Raw genomic sequence first — 24,906 nt, forward strand, 5'->3', positions numbered from 1 at the left:
ATGTTAAGGAAATCAATGTCAAAGGAAACCACATGAAACAAAGCATGACAGCGGGGCCAGTTACACATAGGTATTCTTTCCATTTTATAAATTTTTGTTTTTACCAAAATGCTTATTTCTTACATGTATTCTTGCATTACCGAGGGGCAGATGGTGCTTTGTGTTCAGGCCCATGTGTTTATCAATCATTCACTTCCCACATAGGCTCATTTCTGACAAATCTTCTGCAGCTAAGCCACTGCCCACTGACACTGTTCATGTGTCCGTCTCGTAAACATTACACAAGGCACAACAAATTGAATGTCTGCTTCATTCAGAGACAACAGGCAGGCTGTTGGCTGTTTCAATCAGTCCATTGATTTTGTTTTTCTGCGAGTGAACGGTGTGGCGTAAGCACATCTTGCAGCGCTGAAGTGATGCGGGAGCCTCTTCCGTTTGTTGCAAAAACAGGTGATTTTGAGTGATCCCCTTTTCCAGAGGTTTTCAGTGCAGACTGTTGCTTGAGGTATAACCCAAATTAAAACATCAAAATTGATATTACTTTAGATAACAGCGTCCACCACGGAAGACTCTGGACTGCTGTCTCTTGCAATGTGCAAAAGACCACGCATGTATGCATGTACACTGTCTCCTCTTTTATGACATCACAATAAGCCAATGAGCCGAACAAAGATCTTCAAAGATCTTCGATAAGATCTGTAAGACAGATGTGTAACACGTTCCAAAGTCGAAGGACAAATCGTCAATTAGCCATTGACTTTGCTACATGCAAACACCACGCTTTACTGTGTAAAGTTTCAACTTGGATATTGTTTTAATTAAACTTCGACTACACAAGCGTTTCCAGTTTAGTGAATCTCAGATAACTGGCTAAAGCTGGATGACCAACTTACGGTACTTAACCAGCTTAAGGTATGTTTTCGAATGATGGTTTGATGCTTTAGCTGGTCATACCAGCATGATCAGCTGGTGACCCATCCAATTAAACCATCAATGAGCAGCAAGAACTGGGACATGACCATCTTAGACCATTTTAGACCAACTAAAACCAGCTACCGACATACTGTAAACTAGTTTTCAGCTGTCTCTTTCGGCAGGGTGGAACAGAAACCCAGAACTCGGCACCGGATAGATGTGTCATTGAAGAACTAAGGCTCATACTTGTAACACTTAAAAGGGTAACTAGTGACAGATACCAAAGCCAATCATCATAGTAACTCAGCTCATTCTCAGGATTGTGTGACCTGCAGTCATGTGAACCTTTGGACGGACTTCCTGTCAAATGAAAACACCCTAATAAAGCAGAGCATTGTGAGTGCATAAACTGAGCATTGTGAACCTACACACAGGGGGGTAGCAAGAAATTTTGAGCCCCCTGACAAAATGTTACCTTGGACCATCTGCTAGGGTCCCCCCAGTACTTTTTGCTGACTTCGGGGGTAGATTTTGGGGGCCCTATAAAGTGCTGGGCTTCCTAATTCTGCCAGGGTCTCCATGCCCCTCTGATGTCCCTCTCTGGACATAACTGTGGCAACAAAGCAGAACAGCAATCAATACAAACTGATGAGCAGCATTTTCTGTGAAGGACCTCTTTTCTGCCTCTGGATTTGCCTGATTCAAAGGTGCCTTTTTTGTACCCCACTGTGATGCTCTACAAGAATAACAACAGCATTGTACACAAAGGTTCAATAATCACCATCCGTACACTGATTTCACTAAAGGTGTCCGAGGTGTATCTCGCAGCAATCCAATGTATACATTCAGAAGGGCCATTTTTCTAAACACAAAGCAAGAGAAACAATGCACTTTACAAGAAGGAAAATGGATCCTCTCCAGTGTGCAAACTGAAAGGTTCTGCTGTGCACCAACACTCTCACCTGTCCCCTCTCACTCACCCAGGCTCAAAACAGCTCAGTATGCATGTATGTTTTATCTAAAAAGCCCTCCCCCCAATCCTCTCCCACAGGACTGGTCTATAATAGGTGCTTTTTAAAGCTACTGAATCACTACAACACTAACAAGGCATCTAAGGTCCACCGTTATAGTTCATGCTCATAAATTTTCAGAAGAGTAGTTATCTTCTATTTAAAGACTGTGTGTGCATATATACAGCACATTTATTCAGTACCCCTGCCGGTTGATGCAAACAGCCTGCTCCTCTAAGCAGCCAATCAGACAGCGACGACTGAATACATAGAGAATCATACAGACAGGGTCACCAGGTTCACTTACGGTGTGGCTTCGACATGCAATGGTGTGACTGTTTGTGCCAGACGTGCTTCTAGCCTCTCGGAAACAGCAGGCCGCCTGGGATTTTCACTCACTGTGGTGTCGACAGTTTACAGAGAAACGTGTAAGGGAAACACATCCAGTCAGGGGCATTTCTGTGACTGAAAACACCTTATTAATGAGAATAACCAGAGAAGATTGGCCAAAGCCTTTAAAGCTAACAGGAAGGCAATAAGTTCAATAATAGCAGCTCAGTGCCACAACTGCATGCCTGATTGGCTTCTCAGAACATAGAAATGAAACACAGAAACATTAAAATGGCATATCTGCTATGTAGGAGTACCTAAGAAAAAGTATACACTGATCAGACATAACATTAAAACCACTGACAGGTGAAGTAAATAAGATTTATTATCTCCTATCAATGGCACCTGTCAAGGGTGCAATTATATATTAGACATGTGAACAGTCAGTTCTTGAAGCTGATATGTTGGAAACAGGAATAATGAGCAAATGTACGGATCTAAGCAGCTTTGACAAGCGCTAAATTGTGATGGCTAGACAACTGGATCAGAACATCTCCAAAACAGCAGGTCTTGTGGGGTGTTCTGGGAATGCAGTGGTCAGTACCTACCAAAAGTGGTCCGAAGAAGACCAACTGGTGAACCGGCGATTGGGTCATGGGTGCTCAAGGCTCATTGGTGTCCATGGGGAGCTTGGGGTAGCCTGTCTGCTCGATCCACAGGAGAGCTACTGTAGCAGAAATTGCTGAAAAAGTTAATGCTGATAGAAAGTCAGAACACAAAGTACATCTCAGCTTGCTGTGTATGGGGGCTGTGTAACCACAGACCGGTCAGAGCGGCCATGCTAACCCCTCTCCAGCACTGAAAGCACCTACAATGGACATGTGAGCATCAGAACTGGACCATGGAGCAATTGAACAAGGTGGCCTGGTCCAATGAGTCATGTTTTCTTTTACATCAAGTGGACAGCTGGGTATGTATGTGTCGTTTACCAGGGGAAGAGATGATACCAAGATGCATGGAAGAAGGCGAGCTAGCTGAGGTAGTGTGATGCTCTGGGCAATGTTCTGCTGGGGAACCTTGGGTCCTGACACTCATGTGGATGTTACTTCAGCGTATTTCATCGACTTAAACATAGTTGCAGACCAAGTACACCCCTTCATGGCAGCAGTATTCCCTGATGGCAAGGGTCTCTTTGAGCAGGATAATATGCCATCCGACACTACAAAAATTGTTCAGGAACGGTTTGAGGAACATGAAAAGGTGTACACTTGCCCTCTAAATTCCCCAGATCTCAATCTGATCGAGCATTTGTGGAATGTGCTGGACAAACAAGTCCGATCCATCTAAGCTTCACCTTGGAACTTACAGGACTTAAAGGATCTGCTGCTAATGTATTGGTGCCTAATACTGCAGGACGTCTTCAGAAGTCCATGTATCAACGGATCAGAGCTATTTTGGCAGCACTGGGGGGGCTTATACAATATGAGGCAGGTGATTTTAATGTTTTGGCTGATCAGTGTATATAACGTCTATAATTGCTTATGCAATACAAGATTCCGTATTAATATGACAGTACTAGCAGCTGTGAAATGTTTAATACACATTACCAACATGGGATAATGTCTCAGGAGGCTCCGCAATCCGCTGGCCAAACACCCCCCCTGTGTTTCTTGTGTTATTCCGCTCGCCGGCTGTGTTTACAGGCTTTGTGTCATATCTGAGAGTGCAGGGAGAGATCAGGGTTCTCTTGTGTTTTTTATAATCATAACAAGCCATGCCATCTCTCATCAGACACGTGCCAACCAGGCGTGGGCGTGCTGTGGGATATCAGCGCTGCGGGCAGCGCCGTTGTTCCGGTGGTGGCGTACACACCGAATGGGAATGAAAGGGGATAAGGAAGACGTCGGTGGATCTGAAAAGAATCTTGTTAAATGTCACACAAGAGCCTCGAAAGATCATTAAAATGGGAAGGAAAAAAAATGCAGGTCCCCAATTACACAAACGCAGGACAGCTGCTCTTTCACACTGTGGCCCAAGCCGGAGCAGGATCAGGCTGGCAGCACGGGCGATGAAGGACAGTGAGAAAGACCTGAACTGCGCCTCCCATCGTCATGAGGGGGGAAACGGGAACCCGGACGGAGCCGGGCAGGGGGAACTCCGGGAGTATTATGGCGGATGTGTGTCGAAGATCATAGCAGGTGAGGACACATCGCTGTGTCCATCAAGACATGGCTCTTTAGACACCTGTGGGGGGGATCTGGAGTCTATCAGGGGGGGGCACCTGGCAGGGTGTCACCCACATGTGATGACAGACCATTGGAGGACGTAGTAGTATTAATAATAATTCCTGCTATTAGCTCTATGTGAGCGCATGTGGGGGAGGGGGTGGGGCGACACATCACCCCTCCTGCCCCTCTGGTTTTCTCCCACAAGTATCTCTGTTACCCATGGCGAGTGACTGCTAGTCAGTCCGTAGGGTCCCCTGCCTCGTACGCTGTCCCCTGTACTCTTGTTACCCTGTCATAAGCCCCAGAGGCTCCTTCACCCTATAAGCAGTTGTGGGATATGAAAATTCCTCATTATTTATTGCCTTGACTGATCATTTTCCTGACATATTATACCAACTTTCTTCAACTCTTCTTCCGCCTTTACTGGCATATCCCATTATTCTTTATTTTTGCAATCTCAAATATTCTTCAAACTGAAAACATTGGTTAAACCAAATTTGACAAGGCTGCTGAACTCAAAGACCTTAATATAATTTTCAGTGTTTCACCTGAGACTCTTCAAAATAGTCTCCCCAGTGACACTGACTGAAGACGACGAAGAGAGTCAGTTGTGGTTAAAAATATCCCAGCAGCCTTTGTTAGGCTCTGCAGACCGTACAGGGCATGAACCCTCAACCACCCTCCACAAAAGCTGTATGACCAACAAGCACCAAACAGCAGAGAAACAGCCACGAATTACAGCCCATCTTTATAAAGCATGGTTCCACGGAAGCACTGAACATGGCGTGAACTCCATTAACACACAGTCAGAGTTATACATTTTAAAATAATGTCAATGCAGTAAAACTCAGAGTGCAAATAAAAAACTCAGAGTGCAGAAAATGTCCTTCCTATTCAAGGTCACTTTATGTAGTAATGGTAAGATGATCAGTATTTTAGAACTGTTTGCTAAGGAAGCCATTAACAAACTGTTAGTTGTAATATCCCCACCAAAATGCAAAACAAAAGCATACTGTCCACCAATAAGACTTAGGAGGGCATTAGATAAGACAAAATAAAATATAGGTATACCACTAATGACACCTATGGTTTAAATGACGCCCATCTTGAATGATGAGGCATGAAACAGGCAACAGCTAGTGGAAATTTTGGTATTAGGTTTTACTTCCAGGACCTTAACTGTATACCTCTATTATACTGGTTCAGAAAAATCCTGGCAGGTGATAGTGATCAACACCAGAGAGTGTTACACTGCACCAAGCTGCACACCCCAGAATACAATTTAACTTGGCAGGGGAATAGGCTTAAATTTTATGCATGTAATTATACTCGTTTGCTTGATCACATTTATGTACGCTTTTCTTAAATAAAAAGATGGAATAAAAGACCTTTTTTGATCAGTCATTTTTATAATAGCCATGAAACCACGGGTACAGTACTGTGCAAAAGTTTCCAGCAGTCACAGAAAATGTGTAAAACTATTTATCTGGGTAGTAAAAGTATGTTTGCTCAGAACAAAAACACTATTTAAGACGAATATCTTCTGTTCTCCCAAAAGTCACGGATATCTTGCTGGATGGTTCGATGAAGACCACTTCAGTTCCCAAACCTCTCCTCAGGGACACCTCAGCCTTTTCATGTGTTTGTTAAGTTTCACCATTTCATTAGCTGAACATGCATGCTGGCGGTCATAAAATGCATTGCTGTATTGCATGATTCCTGCAAATACTGGGGTGATTTTAGCAGAGGTTTTGAAATGGTTCAGCTGACATGCTGTGACAGATATAAAATCACAGTTTTTTTCCCCCAAACATAATTTTCCATGACTCTCTAAGACTTTTGCACAGTTGCTGTATATTTAAATGCATCCCACCTGTATTTCTGTATCTGAGGTGCCGCAAGCTGGGCTAAAGTGGACCAAAAATACGCTGGTATTTTCATAAAGCTTGCCGTGACAACCACCATCCCTGGCAATGTCCCCTATCAGTATATGCTAACCGGCTTCCTGCATGAACGGCATGTGACATTGGGGACACAGTATACCTTCAAGCTGTGACTCAGCAGTCATTAAGGGAGCATGAGTACATCCTATGGCCAGAAGGGGGCGCAATTCAAAGACGCGGCTCACGGTTCGAAGTGTCCCTGTAAATTGTAGGACTAGCACTCTCTGTTGGCCTGGCTGGTGCATTCTGGGGCTCCCTTGCCCTCCCCGGCTGTCTTTCCCAAACACGGAGCCCCACGGCCATTGTCCGAGACACTGTGCTTACCCAGGCAGTCATGCCTAAATGAGATTATTCCGTTGCTGGGCTTTCACACCAATCCCCCCCCCCCCACGCCCCCCGTTGACGATCTGGTCTGTCAGCATGCAGAGTCAACAAATAGAGAACACGAGCTGGCGTCCTTGGGAGCCAGCAGGAGGGAGTATACAGACGTGTGTCACTGGGCATTCACGTCACCGTCTTTCATGCGGTACAGAGAAGCTCGCCCCCTGCCCACCGACCCTGTTATTGCATCCATTCAGCTGATTCCACAGCCTCCATGTGTGGCCAGAGCGTGGGGGCCTTTATAACAGGGTGAGCCTCAGCTATCTATCTATCTATCTATCTATCTATCTATCTATCTATCTATCTATCTATCTATCTATCTATCTATCGAGAACCTGAAAAAAGCTCCTTTATAATATACAGTACACAAAGTAACCAGTATGTTGAGTACATCCACTTGCTAATACAAACAGCCTGGTCCTACAATCGGGGAATCATATTACTGTACCTGAACACGTACAGCACACAGACAGGGTCAGAAGGTTCCCCTCTTGCTTGGTTGAGCATCTGAATGGCTTAAGACGTTTGATCTAAGCGATTTAAACAGGGTGTGATTGTTGGTGCAAGACACCAGCATCTCAGAAACAACCGCCCCTCCTTGATGAGAGAAGTTAGAAGCAGCCAGACTCACTAAAGCGGCCAGATTGGCTACGATTGTACAGATAACAGCTCAGCACAGTGGTGGTATGGTGCACAATGGTGGTATGGTGCACAATGGTGGTATGGTGCACAATGGTGGTATGGTGCACAATGGTGGTATGGTGCACAATGGCATCTGTGATCAGACAATTCAGGCAAAAGTAGGTACACCTAACAAATTGGCCACTGAGCACATATTTGCAGCACCTCTTCTCCCACTTTTTATGCCCTAAAAATACACCCTTAAAACACATTCTTATTATTCATTGGTATGTTTTGTTAATATTTTCAGTTCTCCTTCAGAATAGTACAGAAATGTGTGCAGGGATTATTTTGTGCACACGTCCTTTCTCTGTAAAGTTATCTTTGTTTACTGGGAATGCGACGTGATGGTTGGAAAGGGCAAACTGTTATTCTCAAGGTTATTAAACTGAATGTCGTTCAGTTTCTTCTCTTGAAGTGCTTTACCTGGAACTGTAGTTTAGTCAGTATGGGAAGGTTTGGGGGGGGGCGGAGGTTGGGTGAGGGGGTACAGCAGTCTGACAAGTTAGTTGCTATGCAACCAGGCAGGGCTGTTTGAAAGCATTAACATCTCCCATGTACTGAAGACTAGCAGAATAGAACCTCACCGTGCAAAACACTGCGATACCCTCCCTGTGCGGGAAATACAACTCATTAGTCATTGGACTGAATTTCAAATAGGTGAGATAAAACCACTATGAACAAACATTTGGGTACATATTTAACCCAAAGCCATTTACAGAATTCAAGAAACAGAAGAATGGAGATACAAAATATCTCAGAAATATCGGAACAAAAACCAGCCCAGCAGAAAAATGTAACGTGCAAAGCTAAAATAACTGCTCATATATATTTCATTAAAGTGGGAAATATATCTGTTTTGTGAAACGTATGAATAACATAAGACCACTATGGGACAGGTTAAAATAACATGGAGGATTTTAAATACAGGACCCAAACATTCAGCTGAACATTTTTATGTGAATGATTTTGTATTTCTGTTCACTAGCTCACTCCTTGGTCATTGTGCAGAAACAATGATTAAATATAACTCGAGATGAATTTCGGTAGTATGTTCCATCAGACGGGCTTTCAGAATTACAGGGGTGTGCACCTTCGACGCTGACATCCTATCTGGTAACAGCAGACCCAAATGAGCATGTCCAGAGCTCCCAGAAATCTCCCTGACTTGTGCCAAACTGCAGTACATTCGGCAGTGTTTAAAGAATTTTTTCTGTGTTTTTTTTTCATTTTCTTTTTAAGGATTTGAAGGAAACCTCGAAATGAGTCATGCCCTCTTTGGACAGAATCGGAAGTAGAGAGCCTCGATGCCTACAGCCTCATTTCATGTCATGTTACAGAATGAGTCATCCATTCTAGGAACCTCTGGTTAAAGGGGTTCAAACACATGTGAGTCAGGTGCACGTGAACACGTGTGCTTGGCCAAGGCCGCTGGGTACGACAGTCTCAGCATGTCCCGGCAGACAGGCGACGCTGACAATCTGCATCGTATCTCGGCCACGGAGACATTATTTCTGAAAGTTTTGAAAAGGATTTGTCAGAATACTTGCGGGGAATCTGGCTGGGACTTAATCAGCTAAACACGTACTCAGAAACTACGTTAGGCATTTTTTTTTTACCTATTTGTTATCAAAATCATTTTGTAAAGAAGATAAACAATTAGCCCACAAATGCCAGTCCGGTAAAAGCTCTTATTTATTGATCAAGTGGTAAAGGGCATCTCACAAATACCATCCCAAAGCAAATAGTTTAGTTCTGGCTGTCCATGTAAAAAATTAAAAAATAAAAAATAAATACACACAAAAGACCCTTAATATTCATTTAATCTAATGCATTTACTACAATCAGCAATGAAAAACAAAACACATTTCACTGGAATGTTAGCATATTATTACCAGGTTCTAAATAATTACAAAGATGTACTAAGTAACGTAACATACCATAACATTTAATTCACATTGTAGCAATAACAAATCTTGTTTTTATTTTTTACACAATGCATATAGACACAGGAGTGCACATTGCTAAAACCTACTGGTATTTACACTCAAGGGAAATGTCACCATTAATACGACTCGCTCCACACCACATGAACAACACTCTTTCCTTCTCTTCTGAGCCATGCTTTTTAGAAATAAACTAAACATTTTCCAACTGAGACCTCCTCTCCGACCAGCACCTCACCTTTCATCCCTGCACTTATTTACTTACCCTGAATTAAACAGACTTTGACACAAGACAAGGATACCTGATCTTCCTTTGTAAATGTAGATAGCATAATAATTTCTACTGCATCAGCTCTGACAAAATTAAATCATCTTAGAATGGAAGTTTGCTGAAATTCCATGTGCAGTGCATAAGGGGAACTTAGCCTATCAGCATCGCTGGAGGGGCCAAACTGTGGTCAGATCAAAGGAATGTTGGACTGGCTTTGCCCCGAGGAACGAGACTACGCGCTTGTTAAAGCGACATGCTCCAGCCGGCTCTGCACTACACACGGCTTACATAACCTCCTCTCTGTCAGTCGCTGTTTCCAAAGGAATAGTTTTCCCATCTTAACACCTGAGCTGCATTGTAGTATAAAGACCAGTGTAAAGAGAAGTCATCCTTAACAACCCCCAACCCAAAATCACCCTCGTCTCTTACGTGGTGTTTGCCTCGAAACCACGACAATTAAAGAATCTGTTATCTTCACATCCAGCTCATTTAAATACTGCTTTCACCATCTTGCATGTTCCTATTTAGTCAAAACAGCCGATTGTATTATTTGAACTGTGTGGAATGATGAGTGACCTTTTTAAATGCTTTTCATGATAAGATGTTAGCATAGCGTTTCCCTACCCGGTCCTCAGGAACCCACAGACGGTCCATGTTTTTGGTCCCTGCCAGACAGTCTACATTTTAAGGTAACTGGGTGGGAACAAAAACGTGGACTGTCTGCGGGTCCCCGAGGACCGGATTTGGGAAACGCTATGTTAGCGCATTTGTTCCAGGGGATAATGGATGAAAGTCGGCGGTTTATTCATCATGATGTGGGAAGAATTGTGTGGCCCCAGAGGACTCCGGTCCCCGTCTTTTGCGAGCGAGGTAAGGAAGGACCTGGACGCCGTTCCGGGGCCGTCTTCAAACCGGAGGCCTCCGGCTGCATCTTGTCACTCTGCTGATAATGTCACCACTGTCACATGTGCTAACCCCCCCCCCCCCCGCAGGATCAGCAAAGAGCTTATGCAGATCGGCCAGTGCACTTCCTGGCATTCCTGGTTTACAGGAGTGAGAGTACATCTCCGTGAATTTTATTGCATAAAATCCCCAGCCCATCTCCGTTCTTAAGTAGCACTCAGCCTTGGACAGTGAGCCCTCTGTGTACTGCAGTGGGGGGGGGAGGGGGTGGGCGTTTTCTCTTTTGAAGTGCCTGATGTTCCTCCTTCTAACAATCATTTGAAATTGCAAGCTCTACAGCTGTGCTACTGGATCCCTAAGACTTATTTTTATGCATTAAGCAGACTCTTTTCACCCAAAATGACCTACAAGTGAGGATCAGAGAGCAGGGTTAGAGTCTCTCTGGAGCAATAGGGGTTAAGGGCTCATGGGCCTAATGGTGACATCACTTCTCCAGCCGGGGGGTTTGATCCAGCAACCTTATGATCACTGGCACTAACCCACAGAGCCACACATCACCCCTATTTACAACCAAGAATAAAGCATGATGTATTCAAAATTCCTTTAGAGCCTGAGTAAGTAATATTACTGTCCCAAATTTCCACGGATGTTTTTTTCAGTCTACTGCTGGTAAACTCCGGGCAACAAAGCGTACTTTTATAATTCCCTGTGGAGTTAGTCCATTTGACGTGATTTTCTGGTGGATTTCACATTTCACCAACGTCTTGCCAAGCCCCAAACAACAACATGCTTCCTGGTAATGAAGTGTGACCAACCTGGATTGTTTCAAATGGGGGCGGCGGCAGACATGGCAGAAGCCCCCTCCCTCAGTGTAAATAGCCTGTGTTCACATCAGAGGTATTGTCAGAAATATATTTGATGCTTTAGCACCTTCAAAATGCTTGCAGAACTTGTCTTCATATTTCTTGAGCTAGCAAGAGCCCCATTTTCAATGTTCCACTTTACTAATAGGCTCTTTAGCTACCATGACACCCTGTTGCCGCTGGCACCTCTGGGCGACCCACACGGCTGCCTCACCTCCTCAACCAGCCACAGTGGGCTCCCATGCATTCCGGGAAGTAACAGCACCTACTTTTCGTCCAATCAGAAGCTTCGGAGTTTAGAGCTCCGTGGCTCGATTGGTCTAGAATTTCTGCCAGGGCTTGAGAGTGGGTGATGAGTCTCGCTATGCCAGAAATATGGCCCCTGCCTCACCAATAACTCCCCATGTCCAGGCTTAGTACAATGAAACAATGATGCAGTCCAATTTAGCATCTGATTCTGACACAACACATGAAATTGCACCTAAAAGCCAAATTTGTTAGGGTCTCAGAAAAACGGATCCTATTCAGGACCCCCCACCCCCACCACCCCCAACATGCTTGGCTGCTTGGCTGTGCTGCTGCTGCTTTTGTGAAATCTCATGGCAAGAAGCATCGCCGTGTTTGCCATGGGGAATGAGAGGACGCGCCCTGTGATCTTAGAGCAGCCCCCACCATGCAGAACAAATTTCATCTCCAGCAGACTGTCCGGGAGCACTACTGTCTGCTGGAGGAGCGGGGTGGGGGGTGTTTTTTGAGGGGTCGATGAGAAACCGTCCAGCAGAGCCACATCCCTTTCCTGGGGAAGGCGCACTTCCATCTCACATTCACCGCATGTGCTGCACGCCTCGGAAATATAGATTTTATTGCCTGTGGGATTCTGCTTGCTGCTTCTCATATTACGCCGTTCGCCCGCCTTAACCTCACCAGTGTCGGCATTTACGCTCCAGGATTTTAATAAACAAACAAACAAATTAATACATGAACTTTATCTTTGGCAATCCCTCAGTATTATGAACTTTGTGTCTTGGCCTCACTGTACTTGTATTTTATTTATTTTATATATTTTTTTTTTATTGAAATCTAATGCTTGCAGCCGGGAATCTCTCTGCCTACGTGCCTTTGATAACAGACATTAATGAGCAGATTTCTACACAGACAGCTAACGCTGCGAGTACCATCAAAGTGCTCATTCCTTTGAGGGTGACGCCTTCCAAGCAGAGCTGTACATTTAATCTCTGTGGTTTGCTCCATCTTATCGATGGCTGTTTTTCTGAGTGATCAGGCGATCAGCACTGTCATCTTCTCAGCTTTAGTAGAGGAAAATGTCTGTGGCCACTGCTTCTTTCACAGGCACAATCAATTACATGTGTTTCAGGCCACCCGCGTCGTATTTGCATATGTGGCTCATGGCGGGCCCAAGACATCTGATTGGTTGGTCCCACCTCCTCTAGTTGCTTGGACCCACCTCCTCTACAATCTGATTGGTTATCCCTCTGAACAAATCATTTTTCGCTCTGCCCTGTACATAAAATTACATTGAGCGCATATGTGGGCCCATCCATTTTCTCACTGCTTATCTTCGTCAGGGTCGCATGGGTCTGAAGCCAATCTCGTGCAGCACAGGGGCACAGGGCTGGAATGCTGGTCCCCTGCAGGGCTCAGCACAGGCGACTGGTAGCTACACCTATTAGTTTAACTGCATGTTTTGTTGTATGTTCTACATATATGGAACAATTGTGGGATTCGGGCTCCTGTTCCTAGAGGAATGTGGCAACATGAGCACGTGTGAGTATGACTGGGGTGTAAAATCCTCCCTCTCAAACTACTTCACAAACCAGGGTTCAAAAAGCATGCTATCACTTCACTGTACCTCCTCACAGGTGTCCTTCTGAGTCATAGTCATCAGTCGTTGCAGGTACAGTAAAGGTTACCAAAAGACTGCTTACCTGCACTTGACATTGGGCGTAATGTTAGCATACTGGAGCTCATTAGCGAGGTCGTGGCTCCAGTTTCTCACTGCTGCTAAGAAATTAACATTTAAAAGAAAAAAAAGGAAATTAACATTTAAATTACTGCTCAACTGATACGGTTTGAACTAGGGTCTCACTAGCTGAGCTCTCACGCACTTATTTAACCTAATTTTTCATGACAAGTCAGTCAAATGACAATTACACAGAATTACTTTGTACTACATGCATTGCACATCTCACTGAATCTATGTTAAATGATACTCATCTGATCTCTCCGTTTTGCAGAATCACCCGTCAAATGCGGTGTTGTACGAGATCTAAGTCATGTTCTGTGAGCAGAACCCGGACGCCAGTCCCTCACAGAGAACAAACCCAATGACATGTTAAGAACATTGTCACCAGTTCACCTACCTGTAGGCTGAATGCCATGTGACCAGGCAAAGAACCTGGGTATATATACAGGTTCCGGATCGGACCCACAACCATGAAGGCGTGAGGTCACAGCTCTACCAGCTCTTAAGAACACTAGGCTTTCTGTTCAGATCCCTGTGGTTGGTTATCTTCATAATCTCATGCAAAGTTTTCATGGTAAGATCCATTGTGTTCTTTTCCATCTTTTTTTGCATGATGTACATTATGGCAATGCGTCAGCAAAGTTTATGACTGCGAAACATCTCATTGATTGGATTTTCTTTGGAAAACACTTCTGAGGGAAGCAGTGGGCTGCTAATTTACTCAGTCAGAATCAAATCGCATGTATTTCAAGACTTTTGAGTACAGCTAATTGAATAATCATCGCTTTATAGCTGTCCGTTTCATATTGTGATGCACTTGTTTTTTTCATTTACTTTTACTCTTGCACAAAAATACATACAAATACAGAGACAACACATAAATAAAACATCTAAATGTTTCCTCGTACATACAGTACTGTGAAATTAACGTTAAATTAAATGTTTTTAACATTGTATTAAAACAATGGAAAAAAATGATGGAGTAGGAACAACCCAATTTGAGGGGAACAAAAAGAGATGTACTGTTTTTTGACAGAACATGTGCCTCAGGAGACCAATGCTGGAGTTCAGGAGAATCAGCAGATGTGGATTTAAATGTAACGTAGCTTTTAGCCTTACGCTTCACTGCAAACATCTGTATGACTGAGTCCTGAGGCCAGCAGACAGTACGTCAGTTTCTCTGTAGGAGGACAGACAAGCTGGGCAAAGGCACGAGGAAGAAGCTTCACACTGAGAAAAGATCATTATTGACCACGTTGTAAGAACCATGGAAGAATATAGCATGTCTCATCCAGCTGAGGTAATGCAGATGAGTGTTTATTAACCCGGTCCTGGGGGGCCTCCAGATAGTCCACGTTTCTGCTTCCTCACAGCGCCCAGCACACCTGTACCAGTTCTGCCGGAGTTCTGCATTCTTGAATGTTTAGTTCAGGAGTATTGGGAGACAATGGGAGAGAGCTGGGAGGGAGCAAAAATGTGGACTATCTGGAGGCCCCCCGAGGACCAGGCTGAGAAACACTGTTACGGATTTTACAAACCTGGACAGAAGACACCAACATGATTCCCCGATCTTTAATGCTTCGGATTGCAGCTAGTTTGGCATGTACAGTGGCATTGTCTGTCTGGAGCCCCGTCGTCATAAACTCAATCTACTGTAACTATTCACTGTGTGGAGCTGCGAAGGTTTGGTGAGGGGGGGTCAAACTCTGAAACCCAATACAGCTAACCCGAGTTCATAACCTTGGTATGATTTTCATCACAGACCTACCGTTCCATTTCCATATTAAGTCCTTATCAAGGTTGTACTTCCGGGACCCTACCATCCATCCATCCATCCATCCATCCATCCATCCATTTTCCAAACCATTTATCCTACTGGGTCGCGGGGGATCCGGAGCCTATCTCGGAAGCAATGGGCACGAGGCAGGGAACCCAGGATGGGGGGCCAGCCCATCGCAGGGCACACTCACATACCATTCACTCTCACATGCACACCTACGGGCAATTTAGCAAGTCCAATCAGCCTCAGCATGTCTTTGGACTGTGGGGGGAAACCGGAGTACCCGGAGGAAACCCCACAACGACATGGGGAGAACATGCAAACTCCACACACATGTGACTAAGGCGGAGACTCGAACCCGGGTCCCAGAGGTGTGAGGCAACAGTGCTAACCACTGCACCACCATGCCGCCCCTACATGCATGTTATTCTTGTTCCAATGGCTCTGCCCTGGCACTGGCACGGGTCGCGGCCCAGGCTGCAGAACGCATCTGCCCATAGCTGTCTGAGATCAGGCGATGCAGACCTACCTGCACATAAATAAAGAGGCCGTTAGCAGTAAAGCCTTCAGCCGCGCGGGACTGAGGCAGCCAGCGTATTTGCGGGAAGCCGCGCCCAGTCTCAGTGCTTAAATCCAGACAGAAGACCTGTTACTCACAGGAAACTGTCCCCATAAATAAGGCTGCTGGTGATTCTGAACAGGCTGAGGGGGGGGGGGGGGGTTACATAGCAGCATCCATACTGCCCCCTTGCATCACTCTGCCTTCCATGGGGCTTGACACTCTGCTCAGAGGTGGGTAGTAACGCGTTACATTTACTCCGTTACATTTACTTAAGTAACTTTTTGGAAAAATTGTACTTGTAAGAGTAGTTTTAATGCATGATACTTTTACTCTTACTTGAGTAAGAAATTTCAAGAAGAAACGGTACTTTTACTCTACGTTATTCTAAGACATATGCTCGCTACTCGCTACTACAGAGTCCAAGGGTTCTGTCACATGATTCCTTTTCGCCAATCAAATGTAGCTAATAACAACGCGTCACTCAGTTTCACCAATCAAATGGAGCCATACAGTCACATGACCACATAAAATTTACGCGGCGCCGCACAGAGCAGTGACTGAAAGGAGAAAACAATGGCGCAAACAGCGGCGTGATTTTGAACCAGAAGAAGCAGAACACCCCTGGCCGCACATTCGATCAATGTTTTCATTACAGATTATAAAACAGAACAGCTATGTCATGCGCTGTCTTACGTGTCTGTCTAAGCGTGTCGACATTTTAACCTACAAGAACTCGACTTCGAACTTGAGGAAGCACGTTGCGGTATGTTGTAGTATGTTGTAGTATATGTGTTTTGGCTGTGGATTTCATAACGTAATAACGTCATAAATAACAGTCAAATGTACATTGCTTTTGAGTAATTTATTACACTGCAGCCTCACAGACAGACACACATACACACACGATGCACAGCCTGTTCCTCCGTATAATCTCTGCCTGCTGAGCCTATTGTTATTGTTACGATGTTATTAGCATTTCCTGTGGTTGAATTTGCCTTAATTTATGTTTGTTAATATTTTGTCATTTTGTGAAAACGTTATTTATTATTGTTTTAGTTAAAGAATTTGCATTGCTATTTTGTTTTTGTCTATTTGACTACATTCATGCTCTGAAACAATAAATCAAAAGTTACTCAATACTTGAGTAGTTTTTTCACTAAGTACTTTCTTACTCAAGTAATTATTTGGATGAGTACTTTTACTTGAGTCATATTATTCTAAAGTAACTATACTCTTACTTGAGTACAATTTTTGGCTACTCTACCCACCTCTGACTCTGCTTCACAGCTCCTGTCTTACTGCCCTATGAGACACACAGGTGAAAGTGAAGCATGGAGTCAGAGCACAGGGTCGGCTATTTCTTTACCAGCCCAGAGCCGTTTTCGGGCTTGAGGACCTTGCTTAAGGGCCCAGTGGTGACTTGGGTACTCTTCCAGCCGGAGGATTTGGACCACTTACCTTTTAGACACAGGCACACGAGTCTGTAATGAAAACCACAGAGCTACTGCCCCGGTTCACCGGATGCTCAGCATGCTGGAGCTCCACGAGGAACTTGCCGCTGAAGGTCTAGTCTCTCGTTAGCTTTTGGAAGCATCGCCGGCTGATGTGGGAACCTGACTGCTTGCTGGTAGGAATCCCATTTGCCATTCATCCTCAACTCAAAACCACTGGGGTTCTGGATGATGGCACTATTAAATGACCCCCCCTGCCTGGGGGAGGGTCCCTCTTTAATGTGTGTGTCATGGCCTGTATGCTCTCAATGGCAATGTGATGAGAGAATGGTAAACTTCTCTCTCTATCAAGCACATTCAAAGCCAAGCATCTCAGGGGTTAACAGGACCAAGTAACCAGACCCTATTTATGCCTAATTACATGGTCCTGCTGCTGTTAAACGCTAACTTTCTCTTCACTTTATGAGTGACAGGAGTATTGTGTAAGACCTGTGGGTAGCTGGCAGCGTAAAGCAGCTCACGGGGGAAGGACGGGAAACTGGGACTGCAGAAATGGGCAGATCTGCCATGGGAATTGCTACGTACCGGCCCCTCAAGCCACAGATGTATCTCTTCTGGTCCAGACCTTGGTGATTGGATTGTCTGTGAACCCTTGGGGGGGATGTAGCAGAGGAGGGTTCTGCTCTCCATCCTCAATCCCCCCCCCCCCTCCACTAGGACACCATAAGGAAATAGCTGGAGATCGACTGCTTGTTTACTGGTACCACCATCAATCTGAGAGCAGCATCAGACCCCTGATGCTGATTCTGTGAGTCAAATAGGGCCCATTGGGAGCTGGAAGCCAGTATCAAACATGTCCCTCATTGAAATGTAAATTCCCAGTGCTACCTGGAAACGATGCCACCTTACCTTTTTGTGTTCTGTTTACCCTACTGTCACAATGTCTGAAGGCAATGCATATTTCAAATGTACTCCCTTTTAAACATTCCGAGCACCTTCCCGTAACAGACACACAAGTGTGTATATAATATACTTGTGTATATATATGCATGTATATTTAAAATACATTCTAGAACGCTTGTTTTTGCAGCAATCATGCCCTGTATTCTAAATACCAGAGGTGCAGTGTGACCAAGGTTAAGTCTAAACTCAAGAATACACAGATCAGACTTTAAGCTGCCCTTATAAGTTCAGTGCTGTGCCAGTTTGTTTTTCACTGTGACGTTTGACGCGTGTATGAGAGAGTGTGCTTGCGCACCTCCCTTCTGCATTTCTCTCGCGCCGCTCAAAGTTTGCGTTTCATGGCAGGGACACGTTTTAGGCACACATTTTTTTTCCCCCCAAACTAATTAAACTGATTATATTACGTCGGGAAGATGGTTTAAACTCTTGCTGGTGTCTATCGAGCAATACTTTTCATTTCATTTCAGTGTGATGTGTAGCGTTAGCAAAACTTAATCTCTGCTGGAAGGAGATGTGTTTTGTTTCAGTGTAAATTCAGACTGTGCCTAATGTCTGAAATTAATAAGCTATTCTGTCCAAATTTAGCGAGCTCATTAACGCCCAAGCCCTGTCCCATGCTTCGATATTATCATGGAGGCCGCGGCATGTGGCCGGCCAGCCGTGATTGGCCCACGCCTCCGACATCAGACGTGCCAAAACAGACAAAGTCGTGCAAAAAAAAGGCCCCTTTTTCCCTGAAAATAAGTGGGGCAACCATGGGCATCTGACATTTTTTGACATTTATTCAAAGTGCGGGCAGTTGGTGAATGATCGAGGGACTCTAATGGTAAATGTCAATTGGTGTCAATGGGATGACAAGCGCTGTTTGGCCAGTGGTACCGGAGAATGTCTGGTCACTAGCATTGGGTAACAACACCTCAAAGTCAAGAGATACCATGACAAGAATCGAGCAGGCGAGTGTGACCCCAGATTCCTTTCTGTACGTAAAAGTGATATAAAAGAGAAACCACCCCAATACTCGGGTATTTAATGCAAAACTAGGCCCATCAGCTCCTTACCTACCCCACTCCCATTACTTTTCGTGGGGTCAGCACCCTACACTCAAGACAGAGACGAGCCGCCATCAGCTTCCAATCTGACTCCTAATCTAATTTCTTAAAAGTATATGGAGGTCCCACAAAAGACTTGCAAAGTAGTGCAGACAAGTATATGTCTATTAATAGGGGCTCAGACTCAGAGACCCAGTCCCTCGGAGGGACCACCAGCACAATTGAGGACGGCTCAAACTGGGACGCGGGGAGGTTATGAAGTGACGAGCCCCATTCGTTGACATTGAGAAACTTCGCTCGGGGAAAGGAGCCGTACTCCACACGCCCGCGTGCCCGGCTGTATCGCCAAGTCGCGTGAACGGGCCAGTGTTCACCAGGTGCCCCAAAACCGTGCCCCCCCCCCCCCCCCCCCCCGCGTCTGGTTTCTCATTTGAAATGAGAATTTCATTTCGTTTGTCATACAGGCATGGCAGAGAGCAGCGAGACACTTTGGGTCCCCCAGCTGACGCTCCTGTGAGGCGGGGGAGGCGGGCTGGGGGGGGGGGGGGGGGTGGTATCGCTGCCAGTCACTTCGGCTCAGAAGCACCATCTGAAGGATACAATTCCTCACTGGGTCTCAAACTTTCACGAACATGCCTGCAGTGTGGTGAAACACACCACATAATCATCCACCTACGAAGACAAACGCCGAAAATGCCCTAGACACAATGACACATCCCGGCTCGCGTTAAACAGACGAAAACAATAATTAGATTAATTAATATGATGCCGGATATAAATGCAAATTTATTTCAAATTATTAATAATATATTCTGCAGAAAATAAAACCATACACCATGTGCCTTGTAAAGAGTTTGTTTATAAGCTACAGAGACTTTTGCACGATGCCTTGAAGCGCGTCAAGGATTTTAATTTTCACAATTCTAATAAATCCTGAAACGGTAGGACATTCAATCAAAAAGTAGATGCCCAGCGATGTATGGATTCTAGCTCCCTTGATTGCTTCTGGAAGCTACTTACAGGACTAACATGAAATAAAAATTGATTTTGAGTCCATCAGTATCAATTCCTATTTTTTCCACATTACTTATTTTGGCCCAGCTACACTTCAGGCGTGCTTAGTTTTCATGTTCACTTGTGTGTATGGCAAAAAGACCCACTGACCTTGTGTGCACTGGGTCAGCATGATAAATAGATAGTTCCAGACCTCCTACGGCAGGCTTTATGTGAATCAATGTTGGACGGTCAGCATTTAAAGCTTTCAGCGGCCAAACTGTAGTTGTCTACGTGCCTTCAAAATAGAGCAGGAGATTATATCCATGAGAGTTACATAACTGCGTCTGTCAGTTATGCTTTTCCATATCGTTTCTATTTGTACACTGCCACGTAGCAAAGGCACGCTGTTTGCCCAGTAATGGTGCATAAAACACAAGAATTACTTCATAAACTGCCACAGAACACAAGCGTGTCAAACTGATCGTTCTTCCAATTATCATTGACTTCCCCGAGATATCATGGCTTCACACATAATAATAATACTGTTTCTACTACATTTACCGTCATCATGACACAGTGACATGAAGGAGCCATTAGGGCGAAAGCCACGTCTGCGTCATGTCAACAGAAACAAAGCGTTCGTACTCCTGACGCCAACAAAAACTAAATTAACCACAGGTCATTTCCCAAAGGGTTGCTGTGATATCTGCACAAATGACTCATACATTGCTATATCTGCGATAAATTCAATTTGCTGCCTGTTAGTTGGGGCTGGCAGTTTTTTAGGGCAACAACTATGGCTTTTCTATACGTTACTCTTTACAGCTTCTTCTTCAAACCAACTCCTGAATAAGTTGGGAGAAGCGGAGGATGAGTTTGGATATGATGATGAGCGGTAGGAGGGCTCTAGGACACAGAAGCTCTGGTCCGTCATAGACTCAGCCAATCCGCTCTCTGCAGATCCCCTCTCATCCCCTTGCACTACAAATGGATGAGGGCTCCATTCTGTCTCCCAGTTGCCTCGGATTCACCCCCTACACAGAGGTGAACCACCCACAAGCTACTATTTCACAGGCAAATCACGCATTGATCTCTCCTGCAAATCAAGCTCAGCTTTACTTTTCCGAGGCACTGATAACACTCTGCCAGCGGACTGTGTAATAAGCGAAGGTGGGAGAAGATGACAGTTAGAGAACAGCATGAGGCAGATGACTCTAAGCCAAGCTCTGACCACCTAGCAGTGTAGAGTTTAAGACACACTGGTTATTAATGTGGACAAGTATAGGACAGATGTGTTATGAAATAGATCTCAGTTCCTCTGATGATGGGGCATACTGCTTGCCTGAACCAGAAGAGCAAGAGACTGGGGGACTACCTTAGGCCTTTGTTACCTGGCCTTGTTTTACTGCTAAGAGACGTTTGAGATCAGGCTGTCCTGGACCGTATTTGCAAAGCATCTTCTGAGGTTAATCAAGCGAAAGCGCTAAGCAACAGCCCCCAGGCCAGGCTGCCTAGAAAAAAACACAGTCAATTAGACATCAACGGCGTGTGCAAAGGTGCAGATATGAGAATGCACACCTTCATCAGTGCACACTCATGTCCAGAGTTTACAGAGCCACTCCACCGTGCACTCTGGACCATTTCCATATAGAGCATCGTCAAGCCTGGTCTTACTGAGCTTATTAGGCTTGTAAGATATGTATCACTGGAATAGGCAATGCTCTATAAGGTACAGGTGCAATCTCTGCTACTCAATTAATAAGACTGGAAACCCAGAAGACCTGACCCATAACTATCCATAAACCTTTAAGATTCATCTGACCCTAAATAACCACATCACAAGAAACAGCAGCCCAACCCAGTTTCACTGTCAGAAAAAAAAGCTAAAATTTGTACCTTTGCTTGTCACTGGGGCTGTACCTCTATAATTGTACCTAATATGGTACAGAAATTGACTCTGAGGAACATTCCAAAGGTAAAACAGCATTAAAGTACCATCAATGGTATAGAAATGTTCCTTAGTCTACTACTGTACCTTTAAAGGTACAAATGGCTGACCCTTGAAGGTACAGCCCTAGTGACAAGCAAAAGTACAAATTTTGGACTGCATTACCACATATTTAACCATATGGGATTTGTACCAGTATGGTGTTTGCTTGCATTTTAGAAGAGTGAGAAGTAAAAAACAAGCTTATTATACCCATGACAATCAGCAGTCTCAAAGCGTTAAATAAAAATTATACCCTCTTTTGCCTGAAAGGCATGCAGATTTGTTCCTTGCTTTACCAGGGTAAAGCAAAAACTGAAAAATCTTCTAAATTATTTTGCTTTTATGGTTATTTGACAGGTTCACTGCCTATCAACCGGAGCCACTTCCTCGTCTCAAAGGTAGGAATTCATAACATATCTCATCCATCCATCTTCTCCTGATCAGGGACATAGAGGAGCTTGGAGAGTTCCAGGCAGTACAGAGCACAGCTCTGGAAGGGAAGACAGTCCCTCGCAGAACACACACACAGCAGATGATTCACAGATGCCAATTAACCTAACTGCATGTCATCCCAATGCAGGAGCAAACCTGAGTACCCAGAGGAATCCCTTTGAGACACGGGGAGAAAACACAGACTCCACGCCCACACAGAAAGGCAGGATTTAACCTTGAGCCCTGGAGACACGAAGCAACAGTGTTACTCACAGAGCCGCCCAATACAGCACAATGCCCAGTTATAATTTACAATCACAATCATCTTTATTCTCTCTACCAGTACAATTTGAAAATTAAGGATTTTTCTCTATAGGGAGTATTAGTTGTGAGTACAGTAGAAGAATCTGTATTTCATTAGTTTCCATAAAGAGATGCGGAGACCGTTATGATACCGAATGTCATTTAGCACCGCTTATAATGCACAGGCAGCTGTTGGCATGCTGGGGTAATCGGGACAGTCGTTCGAGCAGCGACGCCGTCATGGGAAACCTATCGCAGCCTCATTAAGAAGGACAGGGAGCGCGAGGCGGGGCACCGCTCGGGTCAAAGTGCACAGGGAGCAGCACGAGGCACGCGGGGGAATATGCAGATCCGCTAAATCAGGTCACGTGCTATCGAGCGGCTCATTTCTCTTTATGGGCGTCTGCGCAGGATATCGATACGTGCGGCTTTCCACGCTGATGGAGGAGAGCGATAACAATAATATCCGTTACAATAGGAGTAGCACAATTACTATGCAGAGGGTTCGTGATAATCAGTAAATTAGCATAAACTTAATTCCCACTCAGTGACAGTGTCTGTGGGACCAAGAGACATAACTGTGGAAAATGTCATATTTATGCGATAAACAGAGCTTGTTTGCATGTAGCTTAAGCTCTAGGTATTCTGCTTGCTAAGCTTCGGCTGTGTAAACATTTGCGAATGAGAAAAGTCATCTAAGCCTATATTTTCCTAAATCTTGCACTCTTGAGCTCATATAAACTTACTGTGAAGTACACCTCAGATTACCGTAGCTATTAAAATATGTATAAATGTATTTTAGAAGCCAAATTTATGGCCCAGCAATCTCTTTCAATTTAGATATGCAGATCATCATTTTAAAAAGGAGCGGAGCATTATTACTTGCATGGACTATTACTACCATCTGGTGGGGAAATTAATGTTCTCAACACTGAGAGAGTGTATTTAGGAAAACGGCATAGACATGAACAGCAACATGCTTTCTTAAGGAGGACAATAATAAGAATTGATTTTGCTGTTGCTCCATCCATCGAACTGCTTATCCCGATCAGAGTGAACCTGGAGCCTATTCCAGGAATCAAAGGACAGGGGAATCCTAGATAGGATGCCAGTCTATCACAGGCAGAGTTGGGCAATTCAGCTCTAGAGAGTAAAAGTCCAGACCATGATTTTGTTTCAACCAACCAGTTAAGCATAAAGAGTCACAGTCAAAGAGTACTGAACTGGTTGGTTGAAACAAAATCCCAGTCTGGATTTTTACTCTCTGGACCTGAATTACCCAACTCTGATCACAGCGCATGCATGCAGAGATACATACTTATGTGAACAATCTGAGACTGTGGGAGGCATAAACAACTTTCAGATGAGGATAAAGAGGCCATGCGCTTTTCCTCTCTCGTCATCTTACTAAAACATTCTAGATCAATAAATGATGGTCTGGACCCATTTCATGAAGCAGTACCACTACTCTTGTGGTCTAATATGAAATTTCCTGCGTCACCGTGTCAAACAAAATCAGGATGCACAACAAATTATTGCCTGAAAAGGATACACTGTCTGTTCCGGTAACATGAATAAAATAAACACATTCACTCTATTAGGACGAGAACACTTACGCTTGTTGTGGTCAGAATGTAATTTAAGCACAGAGGGTGAGGGCCCATGCTTGAATGATGGCTGGCGATTTGCAAGAAATGAGTGGCGATTTGTGACAACATTACAGTTAAATACACGCAGAAATAGATTCATAAATAAAGCAGATTACATTGTGTCGATTAAGTGGAATGGACTGATAAAAATACAAGCGGTACAAAATGTTCCAGGCACTCCGAGTACAGAATAATATCACAAACTCACACACAGAATTCAGGGCAGAAGCTTATGAAGATTCATCAGGATCTTTCCACTGCAGCCTTGGCCGAGGG

At 44.5% G+C, this 24,906-nt stretch overlaps 1 long non-coding RNA gene across 1 annotated transcript; it reads right to left on the reverse strand.

Annotated features, from left to right (window-relative positions):
- Positions 1-1,885: 1,885 nt before the first annotated feature.
- Positions 1,886-24,668, reverse strand: LOC125742488 (uncharacterized). The gene is made up of 3 exons (XR_007398120.1): positions 24,598-24,668; positions 2,864-2,982; positions 1,886-2,323 (listed from the first exon to the last, which is right to left on the reverse strand). It is a non-coding gene; the product is annotated as an uncharacterized LOC125742488 (long non-coding RNA).
- Between the last annotated feature and the right edge of the window lie 238 nt (positions 24,669-24,906).

This window comes from Brienomyrus brachyistius, chromosome 5, assembly GCF_023856365.1.
Source record: "Brienomyrus brachyistius isolate T26 chromosome 5, BBRACH_0.4, whole genome shotgun sequence".
NCBI classification, from domain to species: domain Eukaryota; kingdom Metazoa; phylum Chordata; class Actinopteri; order Osteoglossiformes; family Mormyridae; genus Brienomyrus; species Brienomyrus brachyistius.